General features: G+C 33.5%; 2 non-coding genes across 2 annotated transcripts; both read left to right on the top strand.

Annotated features, from left to right (window-relative positions):
- Window positions 1–8,616: 8,616 nt before the first annotated feature.
- On the top strand, window positions 8,617–8,689 carry TRNAR-UCU (transfer RNA arginine (anticodon UCU)). The gene has a single exon. It is a non-coding gene; the product is annotated as a tRNA-Arg (tRNA).
- A 3,081-nt stretch (window positions 8,690–11,770) lies between these two features.
- On the top strand, window positions 11,771–11,843 carry TRNAR-UCU (transfer RNA arginine (anticodon UCU)). Its single transcript has one exon. It is a non-coding gene; the product is annotated as a tRNA-Arg (tRNA).
- Window positions 11,844–12,085: the final 242 nt, after the last annotated feature.

The following is a 12,085-nucleotide window of genomic DNA, read 5'->3' as shown; positions in this document are numbered from 1 at the left end:
AGCTTTATTATAGTATTTGAATAGAACATGTGGCAACGATAATTCTTCAAATGATATAAATTTTGTGCATTCAGAGTGTCGTTATAGTAAACAAATATAGTGAATTTTAAAGAGTGCATTTATTCTATTATGGTTTATGCGCTGTCGACGAAGTAGATTTAATTCAATCCAATCAATTTAAATGAAAGTCAAGCAAAAAATGCGTATAATTTAATATTCCGTACAAGGAAGTCATGTGGTGTACACATGAGATTTTTTTTTATTTATTATAGTATTTGAATATTACATGTGGCAACGATTGGATAATTCTTCAGATGATACAGTTTTTTTGCATTCTGAGTTATAAATGAATGAGATGTAACGCTGTTAAGTGAACCTAGCGCCTGTGCGTGTAGCGTGTGCCTAGCGTACGCCTAGCGTGTGTGAGCATTGCTATCATAAATAAATATAGGGAATTTTAAAAAGCGAATTTATTCTATTGTGGTTTATGCGCTATCGACGAAGAAGATTTAATTCAATTCAATAAGTTTATATGAAATGCAGAAAAAAGTGAGTATAATTTAATATTCCGTACAATGAAGTCAGATTTTTAATCAGATAATCGGTTTTTATTAGCGGTGAAAAATCCCCGTTTGCCGTTTTCATTATTTAAAGCAAAAAATTTAGTTTGTTTGAATATCCATGCAATAGTTTTTAATGTTAAGTAAATCCAAAAAAGCGTCATAATCCTTATGAGAGGAGGAAAAAAAATCGTTTATAAAAAGAGGCGTCATCATTATTAATTAAATCAAATAAAAAACAAGTTTCATTTGCAGAAGTTAAACCATTCACTCAGTAGTTTCAAATTTTAAGCTATGCAATTATCAAATGGAAAGAAATATATGGTAAAAGTTTACAATTGGGCGCCCCTTCTTTATTGGCGATTCTTTCTTGACGCCGAGATCGGCGCCAGGAAGTCACAATTTCAAGATGGCCGGTACACAAAACCAAAATAAGAAGTCGAAAAATTGCATAAGATCTGTGTCCATGTACACATCGATCTGTTTTTTACTTAAAAAAAACATCCTAGAATTGCACAAACTAGGCATTGCGCACTGCCTTAAATATATCCATGTACACATCAATCTATTTTCATTTAAATAAAATCCTGAAGCTAAAACAAAGTTAAAACTATCGTGGTAACCAGAAGTGAGGTTTCATCGCCAAAATTTTTTTAAAAATGTCGCCAATCGAAGGGGCACCCAATTCTACACTAAAGCCAAATATTTTCGCAAAGTATAAAAGTAAAGAATAGTAAAGAAATTTTTTCGAACATTCAACTTAGTAAATATTCCAATTTATTATAAGAATTCCAATTTATTAATTGGTAGAATAACGTTTGAAGCTAGAAAGAGGAAACATAAATTTATTTTTTCTAGAGAAGACACAATAATATGGGATTGAAGACTATTTAGATAGTCGCAAAACACGCAACTGCCTAAAAAAATGGGATGCCTTCGTGGAGTATTTTTCAAAGGAAGATGGTTTGGTATTGACCGTTACACATAAGGAAACTTCCATGCAACCAACCCAATCAGCGAAGTTCGAGCTGCTAGTGTTGAGCGGTGTTATCACTCGACCGTTAATGATTCCATACTAAGGGGGCCAAAGCTTTATGGTTACTAAAAGGTAATCAATATATAGAGGTCTTTTCCATGCTCTCGTCAAACTGGTCTGCTTTAGAAAGTCAAAAAGAGAACAGGAAGCTATTTTTCCCCTCGGTAGCTATTTAAAGAGACCAGTTGGAGCGATCTTGCGTATAGTCGAATAGATAAGGCTGCTAAGCATTCGTAGTTTGATCCTAGTATAAATTTATGTACATGCGTTACTGCAACGGTATAATATTTATATTTTTTCCGCTGTTTGACATAAATAAGCGATAGCTTACCACAGAAAAATTTTCACAGAAGCATTTCTTCTAGTAGTTATCCCTACTTACTTTGCCCTTCGATAACGCAGCGACAGCTTTGAACAGAGCTTCGGACAATCATATTTTTTGTTCAAACAATAAACGTGAATGAGTATCTAGGTGTTACCCAGAAGACGAAATCGAAGTCATTATTTCCTTAAGTGGTTTCGTAGCCTGACTAAATATAATTTCACTCTGCAGGAATTCATCCATTCAAAAGCATGGAAGGGATAGAATAATGAGCAGAAAATTCTTGCGGTGAATAGACAATAGAGTTCATGAATAGGTAAAGAATGAAAAGTAAATAAATAAATAAAAGTATCTTTTGTATTGAAGCAGATGCCGTAGAAAAGCAAGGGAACGTTAAGAAACACACTACATCACACTATATTAATGTTAACTTATTTTTATCTTTTCGTACACATTGGCGCAACGAGGCGTCGCAGGGTCGTCGAGATTGTCACAGACGACGTCAATTCACCGTTCTTGGCACCATAAAGACAGCTCTATCTTTTCGCTAACCGCTTTCTGGAGACAATGACGTTTTAATTTAGATAACACTTTTCGGAAAGACCCTAAAATTAAACCTCGGAATTCTGCGCGCCTCACAGAAGAATCCAAGCGATTTAAGGGGAAGGCGAGAGATTAATTCGGCTCTTTTCTTTGATGTCGACATAAACGACCGCAAAAAACTCGCTTTTTCTGCCGCAATGTAGGAGTTTGAATTAAAAATAATTGCGAACTAAAACCAAGGTTCGTAATGTAAGTCGATTACGGAATTGGTTTTCCTTGGGGGGAAAGGGGATATAAAAAGAAAGAGTTTTTTTTTCAATTAAAAATATCTTCTATGATAAAATTCGCAGTAGTTAATTATAGCTTAGCCACATGAGTATTAACAGGCATTTGTGTGGGTTGCATTTTTCCATGCTTCTTACCCCCTCTCCTCCTCCCCCCCAAAAAAACATGGAGGTAGGAAAGGAAGGAGGAGCCAACCGGAGCTAGAAGTGAAGCACTGCTTTGAAGCTTGGGTCACCAGATGGGGTGTTCTTTGTTTACATTCAGAAGCTCGCTTGACAGGGTTCTGATAGTATTTCGACACATGACAGTTCCATAAAAATCGAAAAGGGGACACTTTCGCATGAAAGAAACATTCATAGTGTGATGGATAATAGCAATTTGTATAGTTTAGTGACATTTACGCAAAAATCACATCTTGGTTATTTTTCGATAACTAACAACAGCAATTTTGATTATGAATTTGTTTTATAAAATTCTAAGCTGTTGAGCCCACCAGCGGCCGAGCGGTAAAGTCGCTGAACACTGGTAGTTCGGTCCGAGGTTCGAATCCCGCGAACGGGCTGGCTGCATGGGCGTTTTCGTGGTTTTCCCCATGTGTAACGTGTATACGAGCCAGTTTCCCTTAGAAAGTCCTCCACGAAGGCATCCCTCCTCTTAGGCAGATAGCCCTCGAGGCTTTGCCATAATTACACACACACACACACACACTCTAATCTGTTGAACTACAAAAGTATAGATTTCAAGAAAAATGTTATGCTTAAAGAATGAAAAACACCTTACGGTACATTTAAAATTGTATACGTCTTTCAATACCCTTTATAGAGTATTCGCTACTTTTATTTTATTTTCCAAACGCCAAAATGTTTGAAATAAAACAATTTTTTTTTCACATCCATATATTATTTAACATGTACCTTTTAAAATTTTTTAGTGGAGAGGCTTTACTGCTGCCCATTTTAAACTCATCGTTTTAATTTTATATATCTGAAAAATAATCACTTTGCGCTTACACGTTTTACTTATTTGGGTTAATTAAAAATAAAATTACCATCAAATGCTGCAATCCTCGTCGAAATTAATAAATATACACACAGATATGCCAATAAGTTAGCTTTCCCTTGATACAGTGAAGAAAGTACTGTGAAGAAATCTAATTATTAAATGTATCTAATTTATAATGATTAGAAATGTTATCTAAATATATAATAACCTTAATATTGAATTGTAAACATAAATTGAAATCCTGTTGTCAAATACGTTATAAAACTATTTAAGCAAGAATTGTTCGTGTTGGAAAGCAATCTGTTAAAAGGTATTGTAAAGCAAATGCTAGAAGATGCGCACTTAAGAACGTAATAAAGAGTTTTGGAATATGTATTGTAGAAATGAAGGGTAAAAAAAATCTCGTAAGTATAATTAAAAGAATTATTCCCCTTACATTTTATAATAACTCAGTTACAAGTTTTAAATAATACTTTAAAAAAACTTATTTTATTAACTTTCAAAAATCTTCAGAGAAAGTCAAGTATTATTTAAAGTATTTCGCTAATTCCTAATAATTCTCTAATTTAAAATGAACCGAATAGAGCATTAATTATAAATTGACTTACATTTTTCGATTTAAAAGAAGCCAAAAAATCATGTCATATTTAAGAAAGTATTTTAGGAAGAAGCTCTATAAATAGAAAAGAAATAATGCATTATTTTAATATTAATAATACAATAAACTTTGATCTTAATTTTTGTACTTTAACCGAATGAAATCGAATTACCTTAATTTTTTTTCTAATGTAATTAATGAAAACTTGGGAAAATATTTCATTGAAATTATACCATTCTGAGAAAACTGTCCTGTGAAAAGTATAGCATTTAATTCCGTTCAGAATGAAATGTTGCTTAAAAATATGTTGTTTTCATATACTTAGGACACTGAAGTGTGGTAGAAAAAGAAAATATATACATTTATATGTATATTTACGACGTAATTACAAAATATTTACATCCGAACGCGTCAAATCCCATTGAACTCAATGGTAAATGACCCAATTTTTTGGTCACCACGTAGGGATCGCAGGTGCTTCAGAGCAGGGTACGGGAGAAACTTGTTTAGGGCGACTCCATCTTATTTCCTACCTCCATGAAAAAAACCCAACTGATGTGCACACCACATGACTTCCTTGCCCGTAATATTAAATTAAACGCACTTTTTCTTGCATTTCATTTAAACTTATTGGATTGAATTAAATTTATTTCGTCGATAGCGCATAAACCGCAATGGAATAAACGGACTCTTTAAAATTCACTATATTTGTTTACCATAGCGACACTCTGGCTGTAGGTTCACTTAACAGCGTTATGTTTCGTTCACATTATAACTCAAAGTGCACAACATTTATATCATTTGTGAAGAATTATCTAATCGTTGCCACGTGTTCTATTCAATTATTGTAATACATTTAGAAGTATATTATATTATCAGGTGCCTGTTTGGAAATTATGCTCATTCGAATTAGGATAGCCCTGGCAAGCTATGAAATCAGAAGTCCCCTGATCTGTCCTCTGAGGTAGAGACTTTACAAGTATTAGTACTAAACACATTCAAAAGCCAAAAATAAAATGTTTTGTTCTAAATATTATGTTGTGCCCCTCTAACTCAGCGAAGTGCAATAATTCGAAGTAACATAAAGTCGGAGAAACTCTTCTGAAGATGTGCTGAATTCTGCCACAGGATAGTTATCCATACTTGCCTAGTTGCTGGGTGTACTGGATCTTACGCTCGAATAGAATTTTTGATCATGTCCTGTAAGTGTTCCATTGCATTCAAGTCCAACAAGCAGAGCAAACATAACCAGCCATAAAACCAAAACTGTTCCGTAGTCCGAAATTTGTTAAGAACTATCCCGTATGGACAGTTCTAACAGAGTTGCAATAAAGTTCTACAAATGCTTATATACTGGGAAATACTAACGTTCTAGGGGTACACAAAGTCATGGAGGTTGGCAAATGATCATCAAGCGGCTCAACGTTGAGATTTTCATTCGATAATACCTTAAGCAGAATCAAATTTTCCAAAACTTATAATGAAAATATACTTTACATCATTCTGCAGCTCTTACCAACTTGAAAAACTGCTTTGTTAGAATCTTAATTCCGTGGTATCAGAGGGTCCGTACCTTAGCATCGGCTCGGAAAAACTGATATCGTTATTCATCGGAACAGGCTGTCTTCTACCAGCCGTCCAAACCGCCAGCGACCGAACAGTAAATTCGCGGAACATTGGTAGTTTGATCTGGGTTCAGTTCCAATCGAACGGACTGGGTACAGAGGCATTTTCGTGTGTTTTTTGCCATGTGTAACGTGGATGCCAACCAGTTTCCCTTAGAAAGTCCTCTAGGACGGTATCACTAGCCTTCGTGACAGATAGCCTTCGTGTACTTTGCCATTATCAAATAAACCCAACCAAATCCAATCATCTTGAGTCTAACATATGAGTTCGGGAGCCCACATAAAGCACTATATCCGACGAATTGCTTTATAAATGTTCTGTTGTGAATATTTAGCTACAATGTCGCCTCTGGAGCTGAATTCGCATACCTTACCTTATACATCTCTTACCTATTTATACCGTACGCGGATGCTCATCCACATACTGTCGAAATGTCTGTTAGCACAGATAGTTCTGATAAGACGCTGCTGATCATACCATTAAGCATTTATGACACTAAGGCTACCTGAAAATCTGCTTATTACTAGCCCGTTATTCCCGAGTAGGGATTCGTATTGAATACGCGGGTGTTAAAGATTTGTTCATATGAGCGAAGGTCAAAGAGAAACGGCAACATGGATTTGTGACACTATTTCATCGATAGATATGCCTGAGTAGGTTTTAACGTCCTAATATTTTTCCCATTTGTTCTTACTTTACACGGGCCCACCAGCAGCCGAGCGGTAAAGTTTCGGGATTCTGGCAGCTTGGTGTACAGTTCGAATCATGCGAACAGGCTGGCCGCATAGGCATTTTTGCGGTTTTTTCCATGTATAACGTGTACACCAGCTAGTTTTCTAAAAAAAAAAAAAATAAATAAATAAATAAACCTCCACGAAGAAATCCCTTCCCTCAGGCAGATAGCCTTCGATTTATAGTTTTGCCATAATCAAATAAAACAAAATCAAATGTTATTTTTCACATAATAGATAGCTTTCTTCGTCATTTCTTTTAAATTTTCGTATCTTGTATTTTGCTAGTATCACGGCATTCAGCTGAAGATAGATGATGCTCTCGAAATGAATCTATCCAAGATAGGTAACCATGGATAATCTTGTTTCGAGCGGTTTTTATTGCTTTTTCAATTTATAACATGATTCAGTTGCTAAAGTGCGTTGTGCGTCAAAGCTCTGTGCGCATGCGCCACAGCGTGTGCATGGCAAGGTTGCCTGGTAGACAGTCAGTGTGCTCGGAAAGTGTTTGCTATATTTATTTTATTTTGCCAAGTGGCGAGGTCGTTTGATAGACAGTCACACGTAGACAGTCAGTGTGTTCGAATGGAGTTTGCTGTATTTTATTCGATACGAAAAAACATTTGATTTTATGAAACATCTTTTAGTCTCAATATGAGGCCAAGTAATTATCCAAGTACTCTTGGCAATTCATTTTTCGATTTAACGTTTATGAGGAATATAACTGCAGACATCTTAAATTGTCCATCTCATTTTTTTTTCATACCATCGAGTAATTTTACATAGGGTCATTTTGAATGAATAAGTGAAATAGATATAAAATGAAGTAAAATATATGCGTGTACAAAATCTTTTGTTTGTTTTATTTAGTCTATAATATCCTCACGCGTTCGTTAGTAATCCTACGTATATTAGCAGGAGAATTACGTTATTAAAAATTTGATGGCTCTGAGTACCGTGGTTTTATCACAATGCGAGAAACATACACACATTTAAGTAGATTCTTCATTATTTAATTTCTTTATGTATAATACAAGGCGATAATATTTATTGGCAACAATTTGAAAAGTTAAACAACGCTTTTAGTGAATCAACGCAAAATGCCAAAAGAAAATTAATAGGCCTTCTGGGCAAATTGCCCCTTTGGACGTAATTTAAAATCTGAAACCTTTCAGATTTTTTTTTTTTTTTTTTTTTTTTTTTTTAATTTTACTGTGGTTTATTGCATTTAGGGGGGGGGAATCTTAGTATTTGCCTTGCCATCTCCTCGAGTAAGGAGTTGACAAATACCTTACATATGCAATGGGATTAAATATTTACAGCCTTTTTCGGTTAATCTTCGGATTACGGTAACTTGGCGATTTTTTTGGCGAAAATTTGGCAACCAACCCTGCTACAGCAACCTGCTAGTTTTTTTTTTTTTTTTTTTGGCATTTTTTAAAGGCTTTTTTTTTACTCAACATTTTTTTTTCCAACAATCTGCTAGCCGAATTACGCTTATGCTAGAACTTTTATGGAACTAAAGTGCTTAATCATGACGAAGATTAGGTGCGAAATTGGGAGAAAGTGCAGAATCGCCCACTGCTTGCCGCGTTTTTAAGAATTGCACATCCATATACACGTCGACCTATTATCCATGTACACTGCTAAAGTCCTAGCTGGTAACCTTTATCGCCTTACCAAAATGACGCCAAACTACCTGTTACCATATTCCAAAGATTAGCCTATTTTTCTTTCACCGGTTAAGGCAGCTTACAGCGAATATTTAGAAATTGGATTGAAGCTTATTCATTTGTTGTCTATGTACTTATTACATATAGTAACTATATACAACACAAATACAAATATAAAATACAAATAAATAAATATGTAGATAGAAATAGAGAGAGAGATATGGAGCGATGCTAAGTGTCGTCCCTGTAGCGCAGTGGATAGCGCGTTGGACTTCTAATCCAAAGGTCCCGGGTTCGAATCCCGGCAGGGATGTGTGCAACGTAGGCTGTGTTACGCTTTTTATTTGCTATCCCTCTCTCTTAAAAACAGCTTAGAAATTTGGTTCTCCATGCTTATTTTTATACGTTTGATTTTGGTTAATTGGGACGCATAATAATTATAGCATTTTGTCCCATAGGGTAGAATTGACAATCATCCGAAATTTAGCATCTTTTTGTTATTTTTTATATTTATTTCAAAAAATTAAGTGCGAGATTTATGTTTTGGAAATTATTCAATTGAATAATAGAATAAAAGTAGAAAATATGCGTACTGTTTTTAAATCCCGCAGAATGTTAAGCAAAGTAAATTAAAGATTTTATTGTAACTGCGCTCTCAAAACTGGGAATATGGTAGGCAAGGTGGATGTTTAATGCTATGGTGGTATCATGTAATAAATTTCGCTTTAATCTGTAGTGCAGTATATTTTGAAAATAAATTACGAAATACCCCCCAAAAACTTATAAAAATAAAAAGCATCTGCGCGTTTGCTAGAATAGAAGTTAATTCGCCAGGCTGGGAAGCGAGAGGTCCTTAGTTCGAAACCTGCTGGCTACTCAATCAAGCTTTTAACTATAATTAAAAGCTTTTATTTTTAATTCCTAAACTTTCTCAAATCATGTTCACTGCCTTTAATTTTTTCTTATATATATATATATATATGTTTTGTGCATATATATATGCACAAAACAAATAAAATCATTTTCTTTCAAGTTCTAAACTAGTATCCAAATATGCACTAAAAGCTGCAATATTGGGAATAATATTGATAAATTGCATAAGTAATTAATTAAACCCAATATATATTCAACCTGGTGTAATAAACTGGCAAAAAAATGTAACAAAACAGTGTGAAAAGATATATAAGATAAAATAAACGTGTCCAGCATTGTAAATCATGAATTGCATAAATGAAAAAAAAAAAAAAAAAAAAAAAAAAAAAAGGCCGTAAAAGTCATATTTAAAAATCATAAAGGTAGTGCATAAAAAAAAGTATGTAGAGAATTTACGTATCTCGGTACATCGTCAAGGGATCGGAGTAACGGGAGAAGTAAATGGAACAGCTTGTTTCTCAACTGATCATGACACAATTTTTTGAAATTTTGAAACTTGAATAAATTACAAGTCGATATGTGTCTTCATCAATTCAATCCCTACAGGCTGGATTAGAAAGCACATTTTTCCCAAATTGTTATAAATTCATAAATCGTTAAGATCCAAAAAATTTCAAAAAATCATCAAAACTTTCAATTTGATTTAAATGAACAAACAGAAACCAAGTAGAGAAGAAAATTTTTTAAGCAAATTAGTTTTTGAGTGTGATATGTGTACTTGCAGTTGTAAAGCTGCAAATTCTCTATATTTTTTGTATTACATTTATGGTTTTTATATTTATATTTTTTGCACATTTTTTAGGGGGTAGGTGGGAGGCATTTGTACAATTAATGATTTACAGTGCTAAATAGTTTATATTTCATATTATTTTCTTAGCGGTTTATTGCATTTTTTCCCAGCTTCTTACCCGGATTACATCTGAAATCCAATATTAAAGTATATTTTTAAAATAAAAATCACTTTTAAATCGTTTAATCATTAACAACCTACTGTATTAATTTTTTAATTTAATAATATGTAATTTTGTTGCAAGCTTTTACTCTTTTTAAATCTCTTAATATTTAAGGGCTTCTATTACTATTCAAAAGATAGAGTGAAAGAATGAAATAGCAGAAGGCTCGTGGAAGTCAAATCGAATAGCAGTAGCTCTCAGAATTCGAAATTTGCTAATCGTGAGAATGAATATTTCTACAGCAGCGCAATCTAACGTCACATGAAATGGAAAAGTAAAAAGGCCGAGCTACAGAGTTTCCTAACGTTTTAAAAATATACAATTTCAACGGCTTTTAAAATCATTCTAAAATGCTAGGCTGAATTAATACAAAATGGTATTCTGATCTGTCTCCAAACCTAAATAGTCAAAACCGAAAGAAATTTTATTTCACGGCAAGCTCTTCTAAATTCTAAGTTTCAACCACCATATTTCAAAATTTATCATGGTTTTTATTTTGAAGAACGTTTCGAAAGCAGCAGGAAAACAAATTCCTAATGATTTTAAATAATTTGTAACCTTAGCAGACTACAGTGACTTTCTTCCATGGCATATTTATAAAAAATAGGAGGTTTTCATATTTTTCGAATAAATTTCATATTTTGAATAAAGAACTGAAAATTCCAATTCCTGTTTGAAATTATGAAATTTGAGAATCTTTAGGATTCCTTATGTAATCTCTGAAACATAGAAACCTATAATCCTCCGATCCAAATTTTGTCCGAAATTTGATATATCTGAGAACAGTTTTGAAGTAGCAATATATTAAAATATTTGAAAGTAATGTAAAAGCCTTCCCCCTCAAAAAAAAAAAAAAAAAAAAAAAAAAAAAAGGCTTTTCTTTTCCAGCCCTTTAGCTTCTCAAAAATATTTTAAATTGTTGTCTTAATAATATTAACAACTTATTCATTTGGGCTCTAGAATTTGGGAGGAATTTTTCTGTTAAAAGTGTAAAATTAATTTTGATTCGGGAGCTAAATTTGATAAATCACTCATTTTACTTTTACTAAGTAAAAGGAGTATTATAACCGCTAAAAATTTCGGGTACCATACTTCAATGAAAATATCCATTTTGACGTCCCTCGAATCCAACGATGTTTTTGCGGGACATCTGCTGCCTTTAATGCTTGTTTTGGAGTTGAAACTCTAATTTTTAGTTGTAAAAAAAATTTGTTGAACTGTATTTGGTGTTTTATTTTTTTCTTTATTCTACAACTTTTAATAAAGATGTTTTGAGTTTTGAGCCTTGGCGCGAAGTGAGAACTGAATTATTTGAACGAGAAATGTATCTGTAATGGAATTCGAGGAAATAAGTTTAAGTGAAATGCAGTAAAAAATTCGTATAATTTAATACGGCCGTTCAAGGAAGTCACGTGATGTCCACATCAGATTTTTTATCATTTATACAACATTTCGACAGCATGAATAAATATATTCACTTTTAAAGGCATGGGGAAGGTTTGAACATTGTCTCTGTAGCGCAGTGGATAGCGCGTTGGACTTCTAATCCAAAGGCCCCGGGTTCGAATCCCGGCAGGGATGGGAGCAACGTAAGTTGTGTTGTGTGCTATTTATTTAGTATCCCTCTCTCCAGATAAACAATAAATGCAGCTTAGAAAGTTGGTTCTCCTTGCTTGTACTTTTATACGTTTGATTTTGGTTAATTGGAATGTATAATAATTATAGCACTTTGTCGTAGTAAGGTGGAATAGCCAATCATCCGAGAATTAGCATCTTTTTGTTATTTTTTATATTTCTTTATTTAAAAAGATAAAGTGAGAGAT

Source organism: Stegodyphus dumicola, chromosome 6 (assembly GCF_044657685.1).
Source record: "Stegodyphus dumicola isolate Sdum_Otavi_A_Nest chromosome 6, ASM4465768v1".
In the NCBI taxonomy this organism is placed as follows: Eukaryota; Metazoa; Arthropoda; class Arachnida; order Araneae; family Eresidae; genus Stegodyphus; species Stegodyphus dumicola.
This window is presented reverse-complemented; position numbering and strand designations above follow the sequence as displayed.